We start from the raw sequence: 25443 nt of genomic DNA on the forward strand, positions 1-25443 counted from the left end.
AGGTACAAAAAAAGACAGTGTAACAAAGAGACTCATGTCATACTTCCCAACTTGTTTTAACCCTAATAACATTGGTTTAAAAATACAGTGAAAGATCTTGTTCTAATTTTATCGCACCACAATTCATTTATAGTTGACCTAATATATATAACTAATATTATATATAGTAATATATAATATGATCTATATCTATATATATATATATATAATATGATCTATAGTTAATCATAATATTAGTCGTTTACAAGGATGTCAAGTCCCCCCACCCCCTCCCAGTTCTCCTGAGACTAAAATTTGTACAGACTGATTACTTGGTCAAGGTGTGTATTGCAGTTTCTTCATGACAAATACATTTTAAGGTTTTATAATAAGGAATGGAAAGCAAACTATCTACATAGCTTAGTAATTCATCAGACATACCTTGTTTGAAGAGAGCAATTTTTTTTTCAAAAATTTTCCACCACACAGAATGGATATCCTTTTTTCCTTAAGCTTTTCTGCATCACAAATCCCATCCAAATTATTCTAAAGAAGAAACAAGGAGAGGTCCAAGCAACTTTTCTCTTTTCTCAGAGGAGCTAATCAAACATTCCCATCAACCTCTCAGCACTTTGAAAAGCACATTTTAGCCACACACACACACATGCACACACTCTCACACACACACTCACACACTGCTTCTCACACTGGTTTTAGTGCTGAATTAGGCGGTCCTCTTTCAAATTTCCACTCCCACTTGCTTTTCTTTGGGGTAAGGATTTCTAAATATTCTTTTCTAGCCTAAAGCACACATTTTCAGTAAGCAAATTCTATAATTAGAAATTCTAAAAAGTGGAAGAGAAGTGCCTCGATAAAATGGGAAATAAAACATATACTTTAAAAAGGACTTACATGGGGCAATTAAATTTTCTTTCTTTTTCAAATGCCAGTGAACAGCTGATTAAACTGCATAAGGAAAGAACACGGTGCCAATACCACCAAGCTGGTTCCACTGGGCTCTCACTCTTAGAGTTGAAAACACTTTACTTTTCCTACATGGTAATGCTATTTTTTGGTTAACTGGCTTCGGTCCTTTCTGTGTTTTGGCAAGCTTGATGAATGACTGTAGTCCATACTGCCAGTAACAGGACACAAGATAATAATAGTGGGAAACAAAACCTGACTCACGTTTCAAAAAACTAATGGTGATTCATGTCTTAAGTGAAATCTGCCGATTTTAGTTATTATTGGTGTCATCAATTAAATGGAGGGGATTCAGACTCAAAACATCCATGTGCATGAGCATTTCGCACCATTAAAAAAAAAAAAACAACAACAGGACACGTACATCTGGCACTCCTTGAGATTCAAATGCACGCCAGTAGGACCGAGCATCTTCTCTTCTCTCCAGCAGGGCGGGAGGCAGCACAGAGCCATTCCTCCTCCTGCTGGGGAATGTGCACTCCCGCAGCCTGAAGTAGACTCCTCACACCCAGCAGCCCTATCTGTGGGCACTGACGTTGCTCCTTATTTAAGATTAAGGCTACAACGCTATCTAACTTTCCCCCCTCCATTTGGTTCTGCATTTAAATTATTTTAGTCCTGTTTCTTCCTTCACAAAACCCTGAGCCTAAGACCATTTGTAGTAAAGGTGGTGTTGCCCTTACGGAGGACGTCTGATTCCACCATCAGGGGGTCAGGGAAGGTTCAGATGAAATATACCCCCAAACCGAATTAATAATGATAATAATAATAATAATTATTACCATTTATTGAATACTTACTTTTGCTAGGAATGGTGATAACCCTCTATGTATATCACCTCATTTAATACTTAGAAGAACCTGGAGAGGCCAGTACTATTATTCCCATTCCTCAGATAAGAGAACTGAGGCTCAAAGAGATAGCAACTTTTCAGGGTCACCCAGACAGAAAGGTAACAACTGGGATTCACATTCAAGGCTGTGTGGTTCAGAGGCAACTGTTCTATTAGCTTCTATATTTCTTTGGAGTTTCTTCTCTTTCACTAATTTGTTTTCTTGTGGTGAATAAGGCAGAAATCAAATGAAAATGTATTGAAACGCAAATAAAGAGATACTCAAAGAGAAACGCAAGTTAAAAGCAGTAATGTGCGGTGATGAAAACTTTTGGAACTACAGTAGTCACCCCTCATCTGTGGGGGACATAGTCCAAGACCCCAAGTGGATGCCTGAAACTGACGGTAGTACCGAATCTTACACGTACTATGTTTTTTCTTATATGGACATACCTATGATAAATTTCAATTTAGAAATTAAGCACAATGGAGTGCCTGGGTAGCTCAGTGGGTTAAACCTCTGCCTTTGGCCCAAGTCATGATCCCAGGCTCCTGGGATCAAGCCCCACATCAGGCTCTCTGCTCTGCTCGGCAGGGAGCCTGCTTCCTCCTCTCTCTCTCTGCCTGCCTCTCTGCCTACTTGTGATCTTTGTCTGTCAAATAGATAAATAAAATCTTTAAAAAAAGAAAGAAATTAAGCACAGTAAGAGACTAACAACAATAACAAATAATAAAATAGGACAATAACAATATACTATAATAAAGGTCCTATGAATGTGATTACTCTCTTTCAGAGTATCTTACAGTACCGTATTCTTCTCGTGATTGTCCAAGACAGTACACAGTGCCTGCACAGAGTGAGGTGACAGACAGAGGCACTGTGCATAGAGTTGGGCTACTGTTGGCCCTTTGGTGATTCATCGGAAGGATCATCTGCTTCCAGCCCAGGCTGACTGAGGCTAAGAGAAACTGCAGATAAGGGAGACTACTGTCGATACGGATGTTTGTACATTATGAAGGCAATTAATGCTAGTGCATTAATGAACCTCACTAACCATCTAAAATGGTTACACTAGCAAATGTTTTGTTGTATATGTTTCATAATGAAAAGAGAGGAAGAGAGATTCTCTGTTCTTTTTTATTTTTTTAAGATTTATTTATTTATTAGAGAGAGACCGCACAGAGGGTAGGGGCAGAGGGAGAGGGAGAGAGAAGCTCTGCACTGAGCACAGAGCCCTGATTCAGGGTTCGATCTCACAACCCTGAGATCATGACCTGAGCCTGAGCCAAAGCCAAAGCCAAGAGATGGATGCTTAACTGACTATGCCCCCCAGGTACCCCTAGAAATTCCCTTTTTAAAAAATGTAATGGAGGGACGTCTGGGTGGCTTGGTCAGTTAAGTGTCTGCCTTCCCAGGTCATGATCCTGGGGTCCTGGGATCGAGCCCCACATTGGGCTCCCTGCTCAGCAGAGAGCCTGCTTCTTCTACTGCCTGCTGCCACCCCTTGCTTGTGTTCTCTCTCTCTCTCTGTTAAGTGAATAAATAAAATCTTTAAAAAACTTTTCTTAAAGTAGTGAAATATTACCTTATTTTCATCAGATTGACAAAAATGAGAAAGCTGGAAAACTGCTATGGCAGACATGTGGTGGCCCCAAGAGGCTGCTGAGGGTGTAGGCAAATGTGACCATTCAAGAGAGCCATCAAAGTACTTAGTCATAGTACGTGTGTGTCCAGGGACTCGGGAACTCACTGTGTCGGACATAGTCCTCAGTGAGCTTCTTGCACAGGGCCATGAGAATTCCGTCCCTGGAGAACTAAGGAGTTAAGTATGGGAAATGCACAATATGAAATAGGCAATAGGGCACCTGAGTGGCTCAGTCGGTTCAATGTCTGCCTTTGGCTCAGGTCATGATCTCAGGGTCCTGGGATCGAGCCCTGCATCGGGCTCCCTGTTCAGCAGGGAGTCTGCTTCTCCCTCTCCCTCTGCCACTCTGCTTACTTGTACTCTCTCTCTCTCTCTGTCAAATAAATAAATAAAATCTTTTAAAAAATTATGCAACAGCTAGAAACAAAGGACTACCTGTGGGGCTTGAGCATGGATTCCCCAGACCAGATCACCTCAGTTTGCCTGTTGGTCTCAGCACCCGACATTTGACAAGTAACTTAACCTCTCTGTTTCTTAGTTTCTCCATCTATAAATGGGAAAAATAATAAAACCTATATTGCAGAGTTATGACAATTAAGGGAATTAATATTTGTAAAGTTCTTGGAATCTTACCTCATGTGAGGCAAATATGATATTAGTGTTTTTTAAATAAGTACAATGTATATCCAATACTGCTGTATTCATTTTACGTTGCTGGGTAAAGTTAGAGTCTTAAGACAACAGCCGTTTACCGGCTCACAGTTCTGTGGGTCGGAAGTCCAGGCGTGGCCTGACTGGGTTCTTAGCTCAGGGTCTCATGAGGGCTGAATCAAAACATCCCCCTGACTGGGCTCTCATCTAGACTCCAGGAGAGAGAATGCACCTTGAGCTGGCTCAGGTGGTTGGTGGAATTCAGTCCTTCGGAGCTGTGGATTGTTGGCTGTCAGCCAGGGGCTGTTCTAAACTCTGGAGGCCATTCCCCACCCCCACCCCCGTCACCCTACAGGTGCCTCCGTGTTTGTGCCCGTCATGGCATGTTGTATCCTTTTCACGCTTGGCTTCTCTCTGATTTTCTCTTCTTCAACAAACCGGAGGAAACTGCTTTTACTGGGACTCTGTGAGGAGTGTAGGCCCGCTGGGATGATCTTCTTATCTTAATGTCAACTGATTAGTAACTCTAATTACACCTACAATGTTGCTCCGCCAGGAAACACAACATAATCGTGCCCCAGGGGCCAAGATCATGGGCCATCTTAGTACTCTGCCTACCCCAGTTATTGGTTTTAAAAACATTCCTTTGAGGGAAAGTAAGAAGCAGAATGAGAAACAATACAATATTGGAACGGTTAATTTTATGTGTCAATTATATGCGTCTAACTTGCTGATGGCAGATCCTAGATTTCTCAGCCTCCATGTTGTCTACTTCCTTAGAGTGAATCTCTCTCTCTCTCCGTCTCTCTCTCTCTCTCTCTCCCCCCTCTTGGTTCAGTTTCTCTGGAGAGCCCAGACTATTACAAATGCAAATATGAAAATTAAAATGATGCACATAAAGCAACAACACACATTTTGCAAGAACACTTATCAGTGAGTGTATACTCAGCAGACCCAGGGTGTTTCCGAGCCTTGTCTGAGCCATTCCTGATGGCTTCTCTTGGATATCTGCATGGATCACGTGCTTGCCTTCTTCACCGTCTTGCTCACATGTCAGATCCTGAGTGAAACCCTGCTTGGACACCCTGTTTGAAATGGCCCCCACCCACCAGCAATTCCTCTTCCTCTCCTCTGCTTTCTTTTTCTCATAGTGCGTATTGCATTTAAACAATATTTACTATTTAATTTTTCATTGTGCACCCTCTGCTAAAATGGAGGCTCTGGGAAGGCAGAGGTTTTTATCTGTTTCGGTCACTGACCTATTCCTCCTAGCTCTTTGAACTGATATGTGATGGTTATATGGTGCATATTAGTTAAGTGGTTACAAATACATTAGAATGCTTGCCTGGGGGGAAAGGGAATGAGAGTGGGGAATTGGAATAAAATGGAATAAAAAAGACATTGTAGCAGATGTCCCAGTGTCTGGCGTGGACCAGCGCTGAGGGTGCTGAGAATTGACTGCACCCTCCACACCCAAGGCGGGCAGGAGCCATGCCTGAGCAAAGGTCAAGCTGGGAGCCCCAGGGAAATCTTTGAAGCTCTTTAATGAAAAGGCAATCACAGCTTCCTGGTAAATGGCCTTGAGCTTGCTACTTGGCATAAACTGAACTTGTAGATGGTCCCCAGTTGAGAACAGAATTGGTGATGTTCGGTTTTTCCTGATTTACTGCTTGAGATTCTCTTTTGCTTATAAATCACCTACAGATGCTTGAAAGCATCAATTCTTTCCTAAATAACTGTTTGTTACTACATAAACGTAGTGTCCCGGTCTTTACTGTATCCAGGACAAAACCTCAGATCTCTCTTAGAACATTCTCTATTAAAAGTTTTTTATTATTGTCATAAACATTGAACTTGATGGCTCTTTAAAACACGACCTTTTTTTTTTTTTTTCCACTCCAGAGATAGAACTCGGGGAAATCAATGCCCTCTTCATCTCACAAATCCATTATTTTATGTGACTTTTAAAAATGCAGGATGGCAATTTAAGAGTCTAAGTAATGAGGTAGACTTTTCAGACCCTCCTGATACTTTAACTGTGAGCAGGTATAAAACACACGAGTTACGCCTTTTATAACACAAGTTCACGGAAATGTCTAAGGCTGTCTCGTGTTTGATGCTACATCAATTTTTCATAGAAATATGATTCACCTTGGACTCATTTACAGTAGTTTTGAGGCTTTTTCCTCCCTGCACTTTGGTAGAAGCTTATTGCAATAATCAGGTGTTATTTCTGTTTCCTGGACACTTTTGAACATTACTTCCAAGTACACCTGTTTTGTGGAGTGTCAGTGTGAGAATTTGCTACCATAATTAACTTTTGTTAAATTTATGGTCTCGTTGTCTGTCAGAAGCAAAGGAGTTATTACAAGAAAAACACACCTTTCGAAAAATGGAAGGAGAAAAACTGAGAGTAAGGATCACTTTTGAACAGGTAGACGATGAATTTTGCTATGGAATATTAAAAAAGCCTCCAACACTGGAAGAAAGCATTCTTAAGAATATATCAGATGGAAAAATTGACTAGAGTTATTGATTATGACACAAAAGATAAACTCAGTGGCGCAAAGGCGATAGTGGACCAATGGAATTCATCTTCCTCAGCCTCTTTTTTAAAAACAGAATGTTAGAAAGATTACTACTCCCAAATGCCTCCCCAAAAGAAAGGAGCTGAAATCACTGTAGCAAGTGTTGGACAACACCCACACTATTCTACGCCAAATGGACAAAAAAAATAAATGCAGATAAATCACTGTGTTTGCATTAGCATAAAAGAGATTCAAAGACCTAAAGGATGATATTTGGAACTGGAGGCTCTAACATAGATCCTAGCATTAAAAAAGGCTGCTGGTCTGGCAGATTAGTAAAATACAAAAGTACCTTATTCAAAACAAGGGCTCAAAATGTTTGGCAGGAGATCATAGGCCTTATATCTCCCTTTTATGCCAAGTAAGCAAATGGAGTCTAAAATAAAGGACTGGCCCATTGAACACCCGTCAGCTGGGGCCCTGTGGGTCTAAGCCGTGTTGTGCTGTGCTTTGCAGCTCTGCTTCTCACTATAAGTCTGTGGGTTGGATGGTCAACCTCTCTTTTATGTCTACTTTTTCTGGTGTCTATATTGCAGAGCAATAGCTGTACAGGGGAAGGGTTTCTTGTGGCAAAAATGGCAAAGTCGGGAGAAGGCAATAGGAAATCTGTCAGGTGTCTTAATGCCCAGTCTCAGAACTGGCTCACGGTCCTGTTGTTGGCCCATTCCACTGACCAAAACAAATTTCATAAACAAGCCACCAGTTCGGGTACAGGATATAAGACTCTGCTCATAAACAGGCTACGTTAGGGTGTGAATGAAGAGAGGAGGGAAGACTTTCATCACTAATACGCTGCCATATTTTATCAGGGTCCATGTTTGCCACAGTGTCTTCCTTCTCATGTCTTCTGTCTGGATTCAGATTTCTTCTTGCTGATAAAAGTATTCAAGAGGATTGATGGGTACTTTAACATAATAAAATACAGATGCCTTAGCCCTAAAATCCATCATCTTATTTAACGGAGGCACTCTAGAGACATGCCTACTATGCCACTACATAAAGCAGGATATCTATGTAGCCTCAGAGTATCTCCCCAGAGAGGAGTATCCACAAGGACACCTACTATCTCTACAACTATTCAGCGCTGTACCAGCGATGTTAGCTAATGCAATTCAACCAGAGAAATCTATTAAAAGAAAGAAAAACTAGCAAAGAAGGAGGAATGCTGTCTCTATTTGCCAATACAGAAGTTTAGATAGATGTGTGAGTGTGTGTACATACACATATGTCTTTGCTCTGCCTCCTGGGGATACCTAGAAGCATTAAAAGCCCATTGCCAACGAGCCTATGTAGAACAAGAGTTGTTCTTTTGTTGGTTTCTAAACCAACTCTTGTTGGTTTCTAAATACCATTCTTCAACAGACAGAATCAAATATCCTTAGAAAATACCTGATTCTGGGGCTGAGAAGGGGAGAGTACAAGATGTTCCAGACAGAACATTTTGGAGCCAGTAAGTGAAGAAATGATGGTAACGCGTCAGAAGGCTACAGGAGCCACCTGGAGGGAGCTCTCGGTAGCCAAATCTGGGACAATTTGAACAACAAACTGAATAATGGTATTAATGAATTAAAACACAAAAAATACAATAATAATTTTGGGGTTTGCACTAATATAAAAAATAAATAAATGGGGGAGTGGGACAGCTTCTCTTTACAAAAGAGTTCCAGCTAATAAATGAAGAAAGGACGATGGAAATAGAAACCAAACCGTTCAGCAAATAACAGAGTAGTGAATGAAATGATGATGAGATACAGGATATTTAGGTAGCCTCAAAGTATCTCCCCAGAAGATCTGTATTAATTAAGTAGGGGGAAATAATATCTCTACAGTGGAAAGACCAAAAGATGTTGCCTGACCTAGCAATTGCATTTTACATCATCAGTAATTAGACAAATGATACCACGAGCCTCTTACGATGTACTGAGAACACATCACTTCTGTGGGATCCTCACCAAAAATGCATAACTAATGTTAATCACAAGGATGCATCAGACAAACCCAAGTAGAGGAACAGTCTACGAACAAACTGGCTAGTACTTCTCAAAAGTATCAAGTCATGAAAGACAGACTGAGGAATGATGACTCATTAGAGGAGAAGGAAACGTAATCATCAATGCAACAGGTGATCGTAGATTTGATCTTGGACAAGAGAAAGGATGTTAATAGGAAAATTGGTGACATTTATATGAAGTCCAAAGATTACATAATGATGCAGTGTCAATATTAATTTTCTGATTCTGATCATTTTATGTGAAATATTAGTACTAGGGGAAGCTGGGTAAAAAGTATACCGAAATTCTTTGTACTCTTTTTATAACATTTTTGTAAATCTGGAATTATTTTAATATGAAGGGATAAATTTTTTAAAAGGGAAAAGATAATGTACAAATGGAAAGTTGGGTTAGAAAGCTGTAAGTTTCAATAGAAATATTATATTTGTACCAGGAGACCTATATTCACATCTTTTGGCTCTTTAGCCTCAAACAGGTCACGTGGACAGTCAGATTTGTCACTTGTAAAGTGAGGAAGATAATTGGCTTGCTCATTTTGAATATCAAGTGGGATAAGTTGATTAACAAAACACCCTATAATCTGTAAATTGCACAAATTGTAATTATTAATAACAATGTTGATGTGGCCTCATTCTGGATAAGATCAGAGTGAGTATTCAGGAATCAGATCCTTTTAGTACTATTTATAACTGCTCTGGAGAAGAAGTGCATAGCACATTTTCAGGTTTTCTAGTGGCAACAATTGTGCCGGCTTGAAAATCTATGCCGATGTGAAGCCAGTGGCAGCCAGGCCTTGATGGGAGGCAATGCAAGGTGCTGCACTTGGAGAGAAACTAAACTCCTGCCACCGGCCGAAAGGAAAGGCTCCGTGTACCCTGAAAACAAGATAGGAAGAGGGCCTGGGTCTCTTTTCAGAAGGACCCCAGGAATGCTTGCACAAAGCCCACGCAAGCCCTCCGCAGAGGTCACACGGACCAATATGTTTGTCATAATGTTGGGTCTTAATGGGGATTACCACCTGGAAGAGCGTGGACAGGTGATCCCTACCGGGGTGGAGGGAGCCAAGTGGTGGTAGTTATGCTGTGGGAAGGTGGCCCCAGCAGCCCCCATTGGCAGTGCAATGAAGAGAGCTTCTGTTGGAGAGAGCCAGGTCTGAGATAGGACAGGATGGCCGTGAAACCCACAGAAGAAATGACAGAAGAAAAGATCCTTTGGTTTAACAGCATTACCAATAAGACTATGATATGGTCTGAAAAAAAAACCCACACACGCACAATGAAGGAATCAAAAGACAAATGACCAAATGGGAGAAGATATTTGTAAGAAATATGACAACTGGTTAATATGTGTAAAATACAGAAATACTTAAAATCAAGAAGAAAACTTCGAAAGAACCACCAAATGGAAAAAGGGGCCGATGGCATAAGCAGATACATACACACACACTATAAATGGGCAATAAACAGGTGTAAAAAAAACCCATTGAACCTCTCTGGACATTCAATAAATACAAATTAAAGTGATACTGAAACACCATTCTCAGCCTGTCAGGTTGGCACGGATTTGTCAAATATTCAGCATTAGTGTGGATGAAGACCAGCATTTTCATGGACTTCTCAGAGCAAGCAGGAGTACACCAAATTTGTAGTAACCATTTCAGAAAACATTTTGGCAAGCTGTTCCATGAGAAGAAAAGAATTTGTAATCTTCGACCAAGAATTCCCCTCCTAGGAATCGATGCTGAAGAGAAAACGAGAGATGTATTGGTTGTATCTAGGTACAAGGCAAGTAAACAGCATAATTTATGCTGCTTTCCCGAGCTGAAGGTTACCTAGCAAACATCTGGGCTCTCACTGGGGTGGGGGTGGGGGCATGGGCGGGGCCTTTCCAGGGTTCTTGGCACAGAGCGCATCCTTGATTCAGTGCCACCCAGCATCCTCCTGGGCATTCACTAAGGTCCTGGGTGGTGCCCCAAAACCTTGTTTGATATTGGCCCAGGAACCCAGTGGAAAGCATCGGAACTCCTAATGCAATATATTATGTGTAATTTGAGAAGTTTTGCCTTTCTGTGCCTCTGGCCTTGGGAAACACTAATAATGATGATAATTACAATATTAGTAATATTTAGTGAGCATTTACTCTATACCAGGTAGAGTTCTGAGCATTTTTCATAACTGAATTCAGTTAATCTTCAAGCAACCCCAGTGAGTAGCCATCATTTTAGAAATGAGAAAACATAGGTAGAGAGAGAGAGTGACATGCCCAGGGCCACATAGCTGGGGAAATGGGGTCCAGGTTTAAACCCAAGCAGCCGGTCCCCTGCCTGTGCTGTTTCTATATACACTGCTATGTGGATCAGGACAGAAAAAAGGATGTAAAAGAGATTGTTTAAAATCATAAAGCAGGACTTACATGTAAGGCCTATTTATTGCTTGAAAGGTAATAATAAAGGACATAATGTGGAGCACTTTCCCTGGCGACATTTGCTGATAATTTCACATTTAAAAATCAAATAAAGAAATCCTGACTAGATCCAAAAATGAGTATTGAAAATCTTTTTATTTTTTTGAAACCATAAGCCAGTTAAGAAGGAATACCTTGCTAACAGAAAAATGTGGTTCGGAGGAGCTTATTTTTCCAATGTTCTGAATGCACAATTTAATGCAGCCTGGAGAGTCTGTTTTTCAGCAAAGGCAGGTTTTCCATGGCCTGGTTTGTCTGGCTCTATTTCCACCCTGCTTTTAGGTTGAAAAAGCTTAATTCAATTTGCTAGTAAGAAAAATGTTTGCCTTCCCATGTTTTGTGATATATTAATATCTAAAAAGATTAATTAGCTTAAAAGATTAATTACAAAGCACTTGAACTAAATGAATGCTAATTATGATGAAAGCTGAACATAACCACTTCATTAGCTGAACAGGGAAAATGAAGATGGCAAGATGGAGAGATCATGACATTCCCAACCACGTGACAGAGGAGCGACGTGCGGAAGCCTGGGGGGCATGTCCAGCTGGTGGACTGAGCCATGGGGCCACGGCAAGGTTCCAGAGTCCTGGGTGGGTGAACGTGACCATCAGGATTTGCTGATTTAGCAAAATCGTGTTTAGAGATACTCTCAGGAATTTTGAAACACTGAGTTGGGGCCACTGCTGGAGTCAGTGGGTGTCAGGGTGTTGACTTACCTCTTTCTGACAATTTCTTCTCATCCTCCCTGGCGGGCACCCCTCCTGTCTGTTCCTTCAACAAAACTTTCCTTCCCAGGTCTAGCCCCAGCCTCTGTGCCCATCTTTGCTTGTTGTATCCACTTCAATCTATGGAAAATAGATGCTGAATTCTACCAAATCCTAGTTCCCCCAGCTATGGTTCATCAACATCTTGATACTTAACAGGCACCTCAAACCAAATTGTCCAGAAAGGAGCTTGTCATCCTCCCGAATTCCCTGCCCTGGTTTGTGGGTGGCCCCATAGGACAGAATCAGAGAATTTTTACTACTTGCTCTCATTCCAGCCTCATTGTTTTTCTTAAAATATATATATATTTTGGGGCACCTGGGTGGCTCAGTGGGTTAAATCCTCTGCCTTTGGCTCAGGTCATGATCCCAGGGTCCTGGGATCGAGCCCCACATGGGGCTCTCTGCTCAGCAGGGAGCCTGCCTCCCCCCTCTCTCTGCCTGCCTCTCTGTCTACTTGTGATCTCTGTCAAATAAATAAATAAAATCTTTAAAAATTATATACATATATATATATTTTAAAAATTTTTAGTGAGGTGTAATTCACATATCATAAATTCTCCTTTTTCAAGTGTACAATCCCATGGCTTTTAGTATATTCACAGAGCTGCGCATCGATTGCCGCAATCAAATCTAGAACATTTTCATCATTCCACTTCACAAAGAGCGCTCCCTAGCCATTCTCTCAGTCTCTCCTCCTCTCAACGCCTGGAAACAACTACTCTACCTTCTACCTCTATCCGTTTGTCAATTCTGGACATTGCCTATGAATGGAGTTACAGAGTATATGGGCTGTTGTGATCAGCTACTGTCATTTAGCAAAATGTTTCCAAGGTTCATCCACATCGTAGCATTTGCCAGTATTTTGCCTCCTTTTATGACTAGATAATATTCCATTGTGGTCATTATTTCTTCTCTAGATGATTGTATAAATTCCTAACTTGTTCCTTTGCTTCTGGTCTTATTCATCTCCCCATTCTCTGTGTTATTGCCAGAGGCATCTGTGAGCATAAATCTCATTATATCCTGCTTAAATTTTTTTGGTGGCTCCCCATTCCTTAAGGAGGTTCAAACTCCTGGGCATGGCACTTGAGTTCTAGGATGCGTCCATTTACCTACCCAGCTCCTTTGCCAGCCCGCTCCTCCTGTATCCCAGCCACGGCCAAGGGGGACCACCTGTTCCATTTGTTCTGTGGGAGGACATCTCCCTCTGTGTGTCGGTGCAGCCCTAACACCAGGACCGTCTTTCCTCCCAGACACTGTCTAGCATATTCCTGGGCATCTTACTCTATTTCCTTTCTAAACATTTTTTTTAAATTTTATACATATATATATTTGAGAGAGAGTGCTTGTGTGAGTGGGGGGTGTGCAGGAGGAGAGGGAGAGAGAGGGTCGTAAGGAGGCTCCACAACCAACACAGAGCTGACGTGGGGCTTGATTTTCATAACTCCAAGATCACGACCTGAGCTGAAATCAAGAGTCCAATGCAAACCGCCTCATCCATCCAGGCACCCGTCCTACTCTGTTTCTAGATCATCCTCTCTTCAAGTTTCCATAGGTCCTAGAAGGCAATTCTATTGGGGTATGTGTCGCTTGCTATAATTATCTGTGAATATCATGAACTTGAGTCCAGAAGCTAATTGTGCTCCTGTCTCTATTCTCCAGGCCTCGTACAGAGCCTGGAATATAGGCAGAAATTGATAAATGTTTGTCAAATAAATGCTTGGAAATAGAAATATGGTATTTTTCATGTTTCTGTTTGTAGTTTAAAAAATAATGAAGAATGTGAATATTTTCATCTGGGCACCTGTGTAATAACTAGAGTGACCATATAGGAGACTGTTCTGTGAAAAAAGAGGCAAAGCTACCATTAAGAAGAGTAGACATTTCATTGCTTTGGAATGGTTTAATTTATTTATCAAAGATTCTCTAGGTACTTTGCCCACCACCCTATTTTACTCTGACACTAATAGCACAAGGATCTCAGTAAATAGCTAACTTGTAGAAAGAGTCTGTTTTTGAACTTGAATGTGCAAAAGGCCTTTTCCCCATACACCATAAATTTTGATTGTGAAATTCTTATAGAAATCTTGTAGACATGATCATGGAGTCTGTGGGTGGCTCAGTCATTAAAGCTCTGCTTTCGGCTCAGATCATGATGCCAGGGTCCTGGGATCAGGTCCCTAGTCGGGCTCCCTGCTCAGTGGAGAGCGTGCTTCTCCTCTCTCTGTTCCTCCCCCTGCTTATGTGCTCCCTCTCTCAACCCAAGCAGAGCTTGTGCTCTCATGAGCTCTCTCTGGCAAACGAACAAAATCTTTAAAACCAAAATAAAGGTTTATCACCATATGTAAGCATGTGTTTCTACACGCTAAGTCTAAGAAGGCAAAATAGAATTTCTTCTTTTTAGGAAGTGAGTGACTGACTCACTTAATTGATCAGCGCTCTACATTGTGCTCTGCTACTGAAGCTAATTCCATGGTTTGTGTTTGATATCTTTGAGGATTTCATAAAGACTTCAGTTTACTAGAGTTCTTGCTCTATTTTGTAACAACAGTAGGAGAATGTACTTTTGGAATTCTCAGTTGATGGTGGAATTGTAAAAAGTTAATCGACTTGGCAAACAGATTCGCAGGTATGTAACATCCAAAGGGAGATTGAAGCCTTGTGTGCCAGAGCACAAGAAGTCTAAGTGAAGCAGGGTTCTCAAACATCAGATAGGTAAGCTACCCGAATAGTTCTTCTTTCTCTTGTGCCTTTCTCCTTCTCTTGGTGGAAAATTGGTTGAATGAGCTAGTGGTACTCTTAGAATTCAAATTCCGATTAGTAAAATCCTGCAGATTTCTTTCAGTCCCTCTCCACAGGTCCAGTCTCAGTTCTCCTAAATGTTTTTCTGGGTGAATCTATGGGATTTGAAGGCTCAGAGGCTTCAAGAAGGATAACGAGTTTCTATGAAGGACTTTGTTTTCAGTCCTAGCCAGGGCAAACTCTCATGCATGTTATCAAGATGATCATTGCCTGACAAGATCCATCTCAAAATCCTAGTCCTCTGGCACCTGAGCAGAAACAATGACACTCAGCTTCTGAAAAACCTGACCTCGTGCATACTCGAGGCTAAACAGAATTTTCAAGAAAAGGGTTTGGGGATGGTATGCAACCTTAGGGTTCATTTATAAAAACATATTTGATTAAATTCTTTTCTTTTCTGAACTGTTAAAGCATTTGTTGGCTTTATTATCCTGGTGTAACTAAGCTATACCTTGCCCTTTTTGTTTTCTAGTTGCCTCAAGGGTAAACCTTTTCTTTCGAACTGGATTTTAAGAATACTGAGATCAGAGTTTGGGATTTAGAATTTTCATTTTCTGGCAGTCTGACAAATACAGTCACTACTGAGCAAGACTGGTACTTGTTTTGGACTGACACTCCTACTGATTAAAATTTTAAACTCAAAAAATGTCAAAAACTACTCTTGGTCTCAACCCAAATCCCAGCAAGTTATTTTGTGGGTACTGATAAAGTGATTCAAAGCTTTTATGGAGAAGGAAAAGACCCAGATAGCCAACACAATATTGAAGGAGAAGAACAAGTTTGGGGGACAAAGTACTGGACTTCAAGACTTAGTATAAAGTGGGGTACCCTGGTGGTTCACTCGGTTAAGCATCAACTCTCTCTTTAAAAAAAAAATATTTATTTATTTGACAGAGATCACGAATAGGCAGAGATGCAGACAGAGAGAGAGGGGGGGAAGCAGGCTCCCTGCTGAGCAGAGAGCCAAATGCAGGACTCGATCCCAGGACCCTGGGATCATAACCTGAGCCAAAGGCAGAGGCTAAACCCACTGAGTCATCCAGGCGCCTCAAGCTTCCAACTCTTGATTTTGGTTCACATCATGATCTCGGGGTTGGGCTCTGCATTGGGTTTGGGACCTGCTTAAGATTATCTCTCCCTCTCCCCTCTGCTCCTCCCCGCTCCACCAAAAAAAGAAGAAGACTTAGTGTAAAGCTATAGTCAGTGCAGTGTTGGCAAAAGCATAGACAAATAAATCAATGCATCGGAATCGAGAGTCCTGATATAGACCCACATAAAGAGCCAACTTCGATCTTTGAGAAAGGAACAAAGACAATACCGTGGAGAAAAGTCTTTTCAATAGATGGTGCTACAACTGGACCTCCACGTGAATAAAAAAATGAATCTAAACTCAGACTTCACACCTTTCACAAAAATTAACTCAGAAGGAATCATAGATCTAAATGTAAAATGCAAAACTATAAAACTCCTAGGATATAACGTAGGAGAAAATCTGGACGACCTTGGGTATGGCAGTGACTTTGAAATACAATCCAAGGCATAACTCATGGAAGAAAGACTTGATAGGCTGGTCTTCATTAAAACTGATAACTTGGGGCACTTGGGTGGCTCAGTGGGTTAAAGCCTCTGCCTTCAGCTCAGGTCATGATCTCAGGGTCCTGGATCAAGCCCCACATCGGGGTCTCCGTTCAGCGGGGAGCCTGCTTCTCCCCCACCTCTCTGCCCACTTGTGATCTCTGTCAAATAAATAAATAAAATCTTTTTAAAAAATTAAAAATTTAACAAAAAAATAAAATCGATTAACTTCTACTCTCAAAATTGATAACTTCTACTTTCTCTACTTGAGAAAATGAGAAGATTAGCTATAAACTGGGAGAATATATTTGTGGAAGACATAACTGATAAAGAACTATTATACTGAATATACAAAGAATTCTTAAAACTTAATAAGAAAGTGAACAACCTGATTAGAAGATGGCAAAAGACCTGAACAGGCATTTCACCAAATAAGATATATGGGTGTCATATAAGCATATGAAAAGATACTCCATATCACACAGCATAAGGGTAACATCAATTAAATCAATGATTAGATACTACCATGCACCTATTAGAATGACTAAAATCCAAAAAACTGACAACTACACATGTTGGTGAGGACGTGAGGCAACAGGGACTCCATATATTGTTGGTGGAAATGAAAAATGGTACAGTCACATTAGTGGATAATTTGATAATGTCTTACAAAATCAAACATACATTTATCATACAATTCAGCGGTTGCTTTCTTTGGTATTTACCTAATTGAGATGAAAAGTTATCGCCACACAAAAATCTATACATAAAGACTTATGGAAGATTTATTGATAAATATCAAACCTTGAAAGCAAACAAGATGTCCTATTGTGGATAAAATGGATAAATAAACTGTGGTACATCCAGACAATGAAATATTATTCAGTGCTAAAAGGAAAAGAGAAAGTCTACATATTGGGTAATTCCAACAATTCTGAAGGAGGCAAAGTTATGGAGACAGTAAAAAGTCAGGAATCAGGGGTAGGAAAAGAAGAAATGAAACAAGATGGGAACGGGAGGGAGACAAACCATCAGAGACTCTTAATCTCACAAAATGAGGGTTGCGGGGGCGGGAGTGGAGTGGGTGGTTGGGTTATGGACATTGGGGAGGGCATGTGCTACGGTGAGTGCTGTGAAGTGTGCAAACCTGGTGATTCACAGACCTGTACCCTTGGGGCTAATAATACATTATATGTTAAAAAATTAAAATTTTTTTTATAAAAGTCAGGAGTCAGGGGAGAAGGAGGACGAACTGGTGGAACACAGAAGAATTTTAGGGCAGTGAAACTCTTCTGTGTGATCCTCTTTGTCTTTTCAATTTCTCCTTTAATGGGGCACTCTCATCAGCATACTAACATGCTCTAAAATCTTCCATCTTGAAAAATGGACCAAAAAAAGTCTTTCTCCCATGGCTCAGTAATCCCATCTAGGCATAATTTCAAAGCTTTGCTCTACTTCACGTGCAAACTTCTTGACAGTTGTCCATATTTATAGTGCCCACTTTCTTATTCTCTCTCCCCCACCTTTTCCTTTTTATCTTTTCTTTTTTTTTTTTAAGATTTTATTTATTTATTTGACAGACAGAGATCACAAGTAGGCAGAGAAGCAGGCAGAGAGAGAGGGGAGAAGCAGGCTTCCTGCTGAGCAGAGAGCCCGATGTGGGGCTCAATCCCAGGACCCTGGGATCATGACCCGAGCCGAAGGCAGAGGCTTTAACCCACTGAGCCACCCAGGCACCCCTCCCCCACCTTTTCTAATGGGACTTTGGTCTTCACTACTCTTCTGAAACTGCTCCTGCCAAGGTCACCTGTTACCTCCACAAGGTCAAGTACAATGACCACTTTCTTGTTCACTCTTGACCTTTCAGTGCATTTGACGCATCCTCTTTCTTGAAATACTCCTTGCAGCTACCCTAAGAGCATGACACCCTTTCTGATTTTGTCCCACCTCATTACCACACCTTGCTACAGTCCCACCTGACTACTCCTTCTTCATCTCCTTTGTTGGCATTTCCTTCTTTGCTTTCCCTCTACTTGTTGGTGTCCCCAAAGCTCAGTCCCAGACCCTTTCCTCTATTTTACTCACCTCCTAGGTGAGCATTGAGTCCCATGATTTTCTCTTTTCTTATATGCCAATAACTTCTTATCTGCATGTGAGGGTCTCTGACTCCAAGCTCTAGACTTCTGATATCAGCATCAGGGTAGGTGGTATACACAGAGTGTGTCTCTTCTCCTTTACCACAGCAATGACTATCCTGCCTGGTCAGCAAATTAAGATCTGCCTGGAGACAAAAATAAATAATAATAATAAAGTAAAATTTATGATTTGGAAAGACTATTACTTATCATTAAAGAAGATTTCTTATGATAAGTTAGTTTATTATTTCAACATAAGAAAGCTCATTTCTTACCACAATAGCTGAATGCATTGCAATTTGTTTTAGTCTCAAGCTTCCTGGCTCTACATATGAAAGTGAACTCAAGTCAAACAGAGTGCACATTTTCTAACTGCACTTTGGGCAAAGTGAAGTAAAAATGTAAATCGCATCTTATGCTATCTTGAACAAATGTATGTTTGCCATCATTGTGTTTTGTGGCTGGGAGTAGGCTTTTGAGAGAAAATGGGGAAAAGAAATAGAAAAATATCAAAGCACATGCATAAAATCATAAAAATAGAAGAGACGGCTGTGTGAGAGCTTAAAAAAGAAAAAAGTAAACTGATCTATTTAGTTCTCATGCCAGCTGAATTTTTAGCATCTCTAAGAATAGGTTGGTAAGAATGAAAGATGGGCTTTCTCCATCAAGCTTCCCTGTCTCTGCTGACTTCAGGTTGCTATTTACTCTCCTGTCTTTTCAGACAATTGATTCAAACCCTAATTCAGTCCTCCTACCCAGCGGACTTATTCCTTCAGCAAAATTTCCCTTAGCTCATCACAGTACAATCACTACTCTGCCTCCCCAAGCAAAGGAGATATTCTCTCCCCCTGCCCCCCAACCCACACCCCCCCACCTCCGATCTGCCCAAATGCCTAGTTAATACTCTGGAAATTCCTGCAGAAGTGCCCACACATTGAGCCTACAAACTTTAGAAGAGCTGTAATTATGAATCAATGTGGGGTTGCTAGTAGGCTTAGGAAGGAGAAGTAAAGGATATTGCTGTAAAAGTTAATTTTGAGGACAACTGGCTGTTTTCATACTACTCTGCAAAAATGTCTCCATTATGCCTTGTTCACAATTGCAGAGGTGGGCTTGGGGGTGAAGAAGAGAAAGAGAGGGTGTTTCTTAAGTAAGATCATACAATATGAATTTCATTGTTTCTGAAACAATTGGCCCTATCAGTTTGTTGTTCAAATTTTGTGTTTTGCAGCCATAATCTGTGAGGTTATAATCTTTAGGCTATATTCAAAGGCACAAGAACACATCATGGAAAGAAAAAAACCTCCCTATCCCTGCTCTCAAAGAGTTTTGCAAGGAGGCAGGTAGCATAATGAAAAAGGTTGTTAAACAATGAAAGTCTAAGGAGCATACAGTAAATTCTTCCAGAGAGCAAATAGTGCATGATCAGAAAATACGGTAGTGAGTAAGATTGAGACCGGGCAAATCAATGCTGAAGTAAACAGCAGGAAGAACAAAAAGAAGTTGGGGGAAAGTTAGCAGGCACTGCACTCTTCGTAAGCTCTGGGAATGTGGGGGAAAGTGTCAAACTATTATTGAACCAGAGAGAAATTTGGCTTAGCCTAAGAATGGTAATTACTAAAACGCGGAGTCTGACAAGAAGAATGAGGCAAGGCTGAAGTTCAGATCTCTTTTCCTTTCTCCTTAATTTTGAACAGCTTTATTGAGATGTAATTTATATACCATAAAGTTCACTTGTTTAACGTGTATAGTGATTTTTACAGAGTTGTGCAATCACCAAAATCTAATTTTAGAACATTTTTGTCAACCCCGGAAGAAACCCCAGTACCATTTAGCAATCACTCCTGTTCTCTTCTCCACACAGCACCTGTCTCCATGGATTTGCCTATTCTGGCCATTCCATATAAATGGAATCATATAATATATGGTCTTTTGGGACTGGCTTCTTTCACTAGGAATCAATCACAATTACAAGGTTCATTCATGTAGTAACATATATAAATTCTTCATTTCTTTAATGGACAAATAATAATCCATTGTTTGGGCAGATATACCACATCCATTTATAATGTCATCAGTTGATAGACATTTTGGAGTGTTTCTACTTTGGGGCTATTATGAATAATACTACTATGAACTTTCATGTACAAGTTTTTATGTGGACATATTTTTTTTCATTTCTCCTGGGTAGATATCCAAGAACGAAATTGATGGGTCATTGGTAACTCTATGTTTAAGATTTTGGGGAACTGCCAAACTATTTTCCCAAGTGAGTGCATTATCTCACACTTCCACCAACAATGCATGAGAGTTTCAATTTTTCCACATCTGTGTCAACACTTGTTATTGTCTTTCTTTTGATGTTAGCCATCTGAGTGGGTGTGAAGAAGTATCTTATTGTGGTTTTGATTGGCATTTCTATAATGACTAATGAAATTGAGCATTTTCTAATGTACTCATCAGGCATTTTTCTTGTCTCTCTTGTTACTACACATTCATCCATTACTCCTCAATCTTCCATTCTCTCTTTTCTCTGGAGATCTGGCATAAAACCTGGATACATAGGACCTATGTTTTCTGTGCTGAAGCTGTCTTCCAAGAAAATCAAGGATGAGTTCATTACTATTGATTCTGGACAATTGAAATTACTAAATTTGGTTCAATTCAAGCCAACAGACTTTTATTAAAGTGCTTTGGTGGCGTTTGCATTCAGACTATTGAAATATTATACACTTACTGACCATAAGGCTTGAAATTTACTAGAATTTATAAACTATTGGTTAAATCCATTAGTAAGTATAAAATAAGAAAGAACTAAGTAAATATCATAAGAAAAACACAGAAGTATCTATCTATGAGTGAAGTGAAATATACTTTCTTTGGTTCAACAATCCACCACTAGAAATCTACCCTAGGGAAATGATTACATATTTCTGTAAATGGTTAGGTAAGGTGATGTTTGCTTGAGGATTATTTCTAATTGTACAAAATCAAAGAGTTTGAAAGGTAAATAAATTACGACATATTCATAGAATAATTACATATTTATTTAAAATACTTTACAAATACGTTTGTTACAATATGCAGAAAGTATGGGAAATCTCCAGTGACCAGAAAAAAAGAAATGAAAAGCAGAGTAGTAAACAGGAAAGCTGGTGTTGTAGTTGGCCTGGGGAGAAGGGGTTGGGGAGGAGATGTTTGTTTGTTTGCTAGGGTTTTGGGTTTTGACACTCACATGGGGACAGGAGATGAGAGCTAGGATACCTGACTACAAAGCATCCAGCTGGACTCCTTGAAAGACTACAGCCACAGGAGTTGGAGAAATTAGGGAAAATTCTCCTCAGGTGCAGAAGTGACATGGAACCATCTGGTTTGGTTAGTCTCTGGGGAGAAGCAATAAATATATTTTGAAAATTTGTAGTCATGGACCTGTAACTCCTGTAGGATTGGGGCCCACAATATACTAAGGTCAAGAGGACCCCAGGGTAGGAAATTAAAAAAAAAAAAAAATCCTCTACGCAGAGGCCCCAGGGCACCTGTCAGAAGACAAGAGACATGTGCTCTGAGGACACATGTCTGCAATGCACAATGCACCAGGTCACCAGCAGATCAAGTTCAAGGAAGAAAACCCCATAATCCACAATTCAAGGTCAGTTTCTTTTCCTTCATGATTTTTTTTTCTTGCAAGATTCTTCATTTTTCCGAAGTTTTAAAGGAAGTACCAAATTCATTCTTATCACTTTCATCTTTAAATGTTCTTTCTTGTTTCTCTCTGGCAGCCTGGAAACCCTGGCTTTGTTAAAGTGTAAAATCATGACAAGTCTGTGTCAGGGAGGATGATTTCTGAGTGGAACTGAATGGGCTTTTTTAATTGGCTGAATAACAGCCTGCCAGAACTATCCATCAGATCGGGAACCAGTTTTCTGTTTTGCTTTTTTTTTGTTTTTTTAAATGTCCTTGCTCATGCTTTCTTTGTTGTTGGCATTTTGTGATTACCCATTTGCTTGTGGTTGCGGGTGCTTCTAGTTGATACCCACTTCTCTGAACCATTGTCATCTATTTGATTCACTGCACATCAGTCTGGTTTCACAGATCCCCGTCTCTCTATCTGTAATTGCATTGCTTTGCAACACCCACCGAGCTCTCAGTTTCTCCTCGGTGTTTACAAGGGGGACACATTCTTTGGCTATCATTACACATCCTGCTTCAGCCATCAGTACTCTTTTAGAGGAATTAATGTGATTTAATTCATGCCTTGTAAAAAGCAGCCTTATTCCTGTTCAACTTAGTTTAGAACATTCTGCTCCAGGTTTCTGCTGACTTGGAGTTCTTCAGTGATGGTATAACCTATTTGAACAGAAACTCCTGTTCGTTGAAGACTTATTTGTTGCTTGAGAAACACACCTGGCATTTAATTCCCGTTTTATATTCTTGCGGATGATTTTACTTTTAAGTTTTAGTTTAAGCTCAGAGGCGGTGTCCTCTCCAACAGCGCCCCTCTAGATTGCAGTGTGGACAGGGAGAAGCGGGGAAATGGTGTCTTGTGAGGGTCTGCTCAAGGGGACTAGAGATAGTTTACCTGAAGAATAGAACACCCAGGAAAGTCATAAGGACTGTCCCCAATATTGGGATACCCCAATATTGGGATATGGGGGAGAAGTAGGAATAATTAAGGAAGAAGTTGTAGCGTTAACATGCGGAGGAAAATGGGAACCAGACCTGCAAAACAACCTCATAGATGACTTTGCCAATGAGTGCTTTTTAACTAACCGTGGGGTTTGAAAAATCAAGCACAGACTTCGAGCCCAGACACAGGGCTTTGCTCCCCTTTCCACCTACAGAATACACAGTCCATAGTAGGAAGAAAAAAATAGGTGTATGAATTATATATGCGGTTCTCTTAAAATTTAATTGATTTAATTATGAGATGAAGCTTGGAAATAGGGTGCCATTATATTTTATACTTTTTTGTCTCTTACCTTTAGGGGAAGAGAATTTTGTGATGTCTCCAATATTCTTTTTATGATTTAAATGTCCTTACCCTTGGGGGATCGCGTGAAGAAATAAGACAGCACTTTGGACAAGTAGCTTTTATTTTCTCTTTACTCTTTGGACTAATCACTAAGGTATACAAGTTAAGAAATATGAAGGGTATTTTGTTTCTAAAGTAACCTACACTATGTATGTTAATGTACTCGTCGATATGATTGGCTCCTTGTTTTTTTCAACTCTTACAGAAATTGACTTACAGTTTCTAAACTAGAGAAAGTTTCTCATATAAAGAGAAGCCTGTAGAAGAAAACAACACACAACCAAGCAAAAAAGAAAAAGAGCAAAACCCTGAGTAGAAGTCAGTTGTGCCATTGTTCCACAATGGGGCACTCTTGAGTTTTGCAAGTTGCCCTTTTAATGGGCAGAAAGGGAACCTTGATAAAAAGGATCACTTAAAAGGTAACACTTTGGTTTCCTACAATGAGTTAGGTAATACGTATTTTTCTTAAGTGAGGATTAATAAGTCCTCACCAAAGAACTGAGTGCATATTATTTCCCTTCAGAAGTGCCACAATCTCCTGCTGAATGGTATCAGTTGGGCTTGAATTCTTTAGAGATGTGAACAAGCATACAGAAATATTTAAAATTTGCAAGTGATGTGCTAGGTTAACATTTTTTCCTCTAGGCTTTGCATCTGTGAATACAGCAAGAGTTATTTCAGTCATTAGACTATTAAGTATTCCAAAGGCCCTGAAGTCCCATTGATTTCTGGTCTTTTCAAAAATAGTACTCTGGACCAATATTAGGTTGAGGTGCTATGATACAGAATTAACCTGTGAGTTCAAATAATTCAGTGAAGTAGCCAAAGATTGCTTGGCATCATAGATGTAGACCTAATGATTAACTTTTTGGTTCTATTTTCCTTAAAATGTCTTCTTCTGTCATCATTAATGAATATATATAGGTACGTATTTTTCTTACTAGTGTTTTCATTCCTTTTGGATAAACTAGCTCTTGCATAAAAGCAATTTTGAAAAGAAAGGAGAAAAATTAATGTGTTATGGAAAACAAGTTTTTGTACCTATGTATTACTTCGGAGAGGGGAGACATATACTCTGTGGGGATCTTGCTCTATTCATCTTAGCCTGTTGGTTAAATCACTGACCCAGAGATGAACTCATTGGAGAAACACATGGTACATTGAGAGAGGAGGAGAGGATGAATGGAAATCTATACTGAGAGACAGAGTACACATTTCGTAAGTCTCAGTTGCTCTTGGCTGACTCTTGGGACCCTCCCAGTCCTCGCTGATCTTACAGATGGATGGTATTTAGAGAAGAAGTTCCAGAAGATACTCAGTCTGCCCTTGCATCCAATGGGATCTTAAATATCCCAGAAAGAAAGACAGGTGGCTTTGGCTTACCTACAACCCTGGGAAAGACAACAATTTGCCTGCCAGCGCAGTCTCTTCCAATGGTGAATTTGGGAAGGTCTTGTTACTGTGGTCTAGGAAGGGTATGTCACTGTTATGTTATTTCAGATTTGCTGGCCTCTGAGTGACCTCATAGTTGCAATAGCTCTCACCATCTATCTCCCTTCTGTTATGTGACCTCCTGTGAGAGAAGACAGCTCCTTAGTCATTGTCATGTCCCTACCATAACACTTGCAGAATTATAGCTGTCAAAGAAATGTTGGTTTCTGTATTAATATTTCTGGTTTGTGACACCAGACTCTCCACCACTGTTTTGTTACTATTCTCACCTAAGCATAATGGGCATAATGGTTGCTGTATTAATATTTCTGGTTTGTGACACCAGACTCTCCACCACTGTTTTGTTACTATTCTCACCTGAGCATAATGGGTCCAGTCCTTAAAGAATATCACATGCAGAGAGGGGCACTTGGGTGTCTCAGTTGGTTAAGAGTCTGCCTTTGGTTCAGGTCATGATTCCGTAGTCCTAGGACCAAGTCCCACAGTAGGGTCCCTGGTCAGTGGGAACTCTGTTTCTCCCTC

General features: G+C 40.3%; 1 protein-coding gene across 5 annotated transcripts in view; it reads right to left on the reverse strand.

The window, feature by feature from the left end:
* Positions 1-653, reverse strand: part of VIT (vitrin) — a 99569-nt gene extending 98916 nt beyond the window's left edge. For all 5 annotated transcript variants that reach the window (XM_032881875.1, XM_032881878.1, XM_032881877.1 and 2 more), the window contains exon 1: positions 421-653. The gene's annotated coding sequence lies outside the window, so the exon portion shown is untranslated. The remainder of the gene's footprint in view (positions 1-420) is intronic.
* Between the last annotated feature and the right edge of the window lie 24790 nt (positions 654-25443).

The sequence above is a fragment of the Lontra canadensis genome, unplaced genomic scaffold (genome assembly GCF_010015895.1).
Source record: "Lontra canadensis isolate GAN:19392208 unplaced genomic scaffold, GSC_riverotter_1.0 scaffold78, whole genome shotgun sequence".
Lineage (NCBI taxonomy): Eukaryota > Metazoa > Chordata > Mammalia > Carnivora > Mustelidae > Lontra > Lontra canadensis.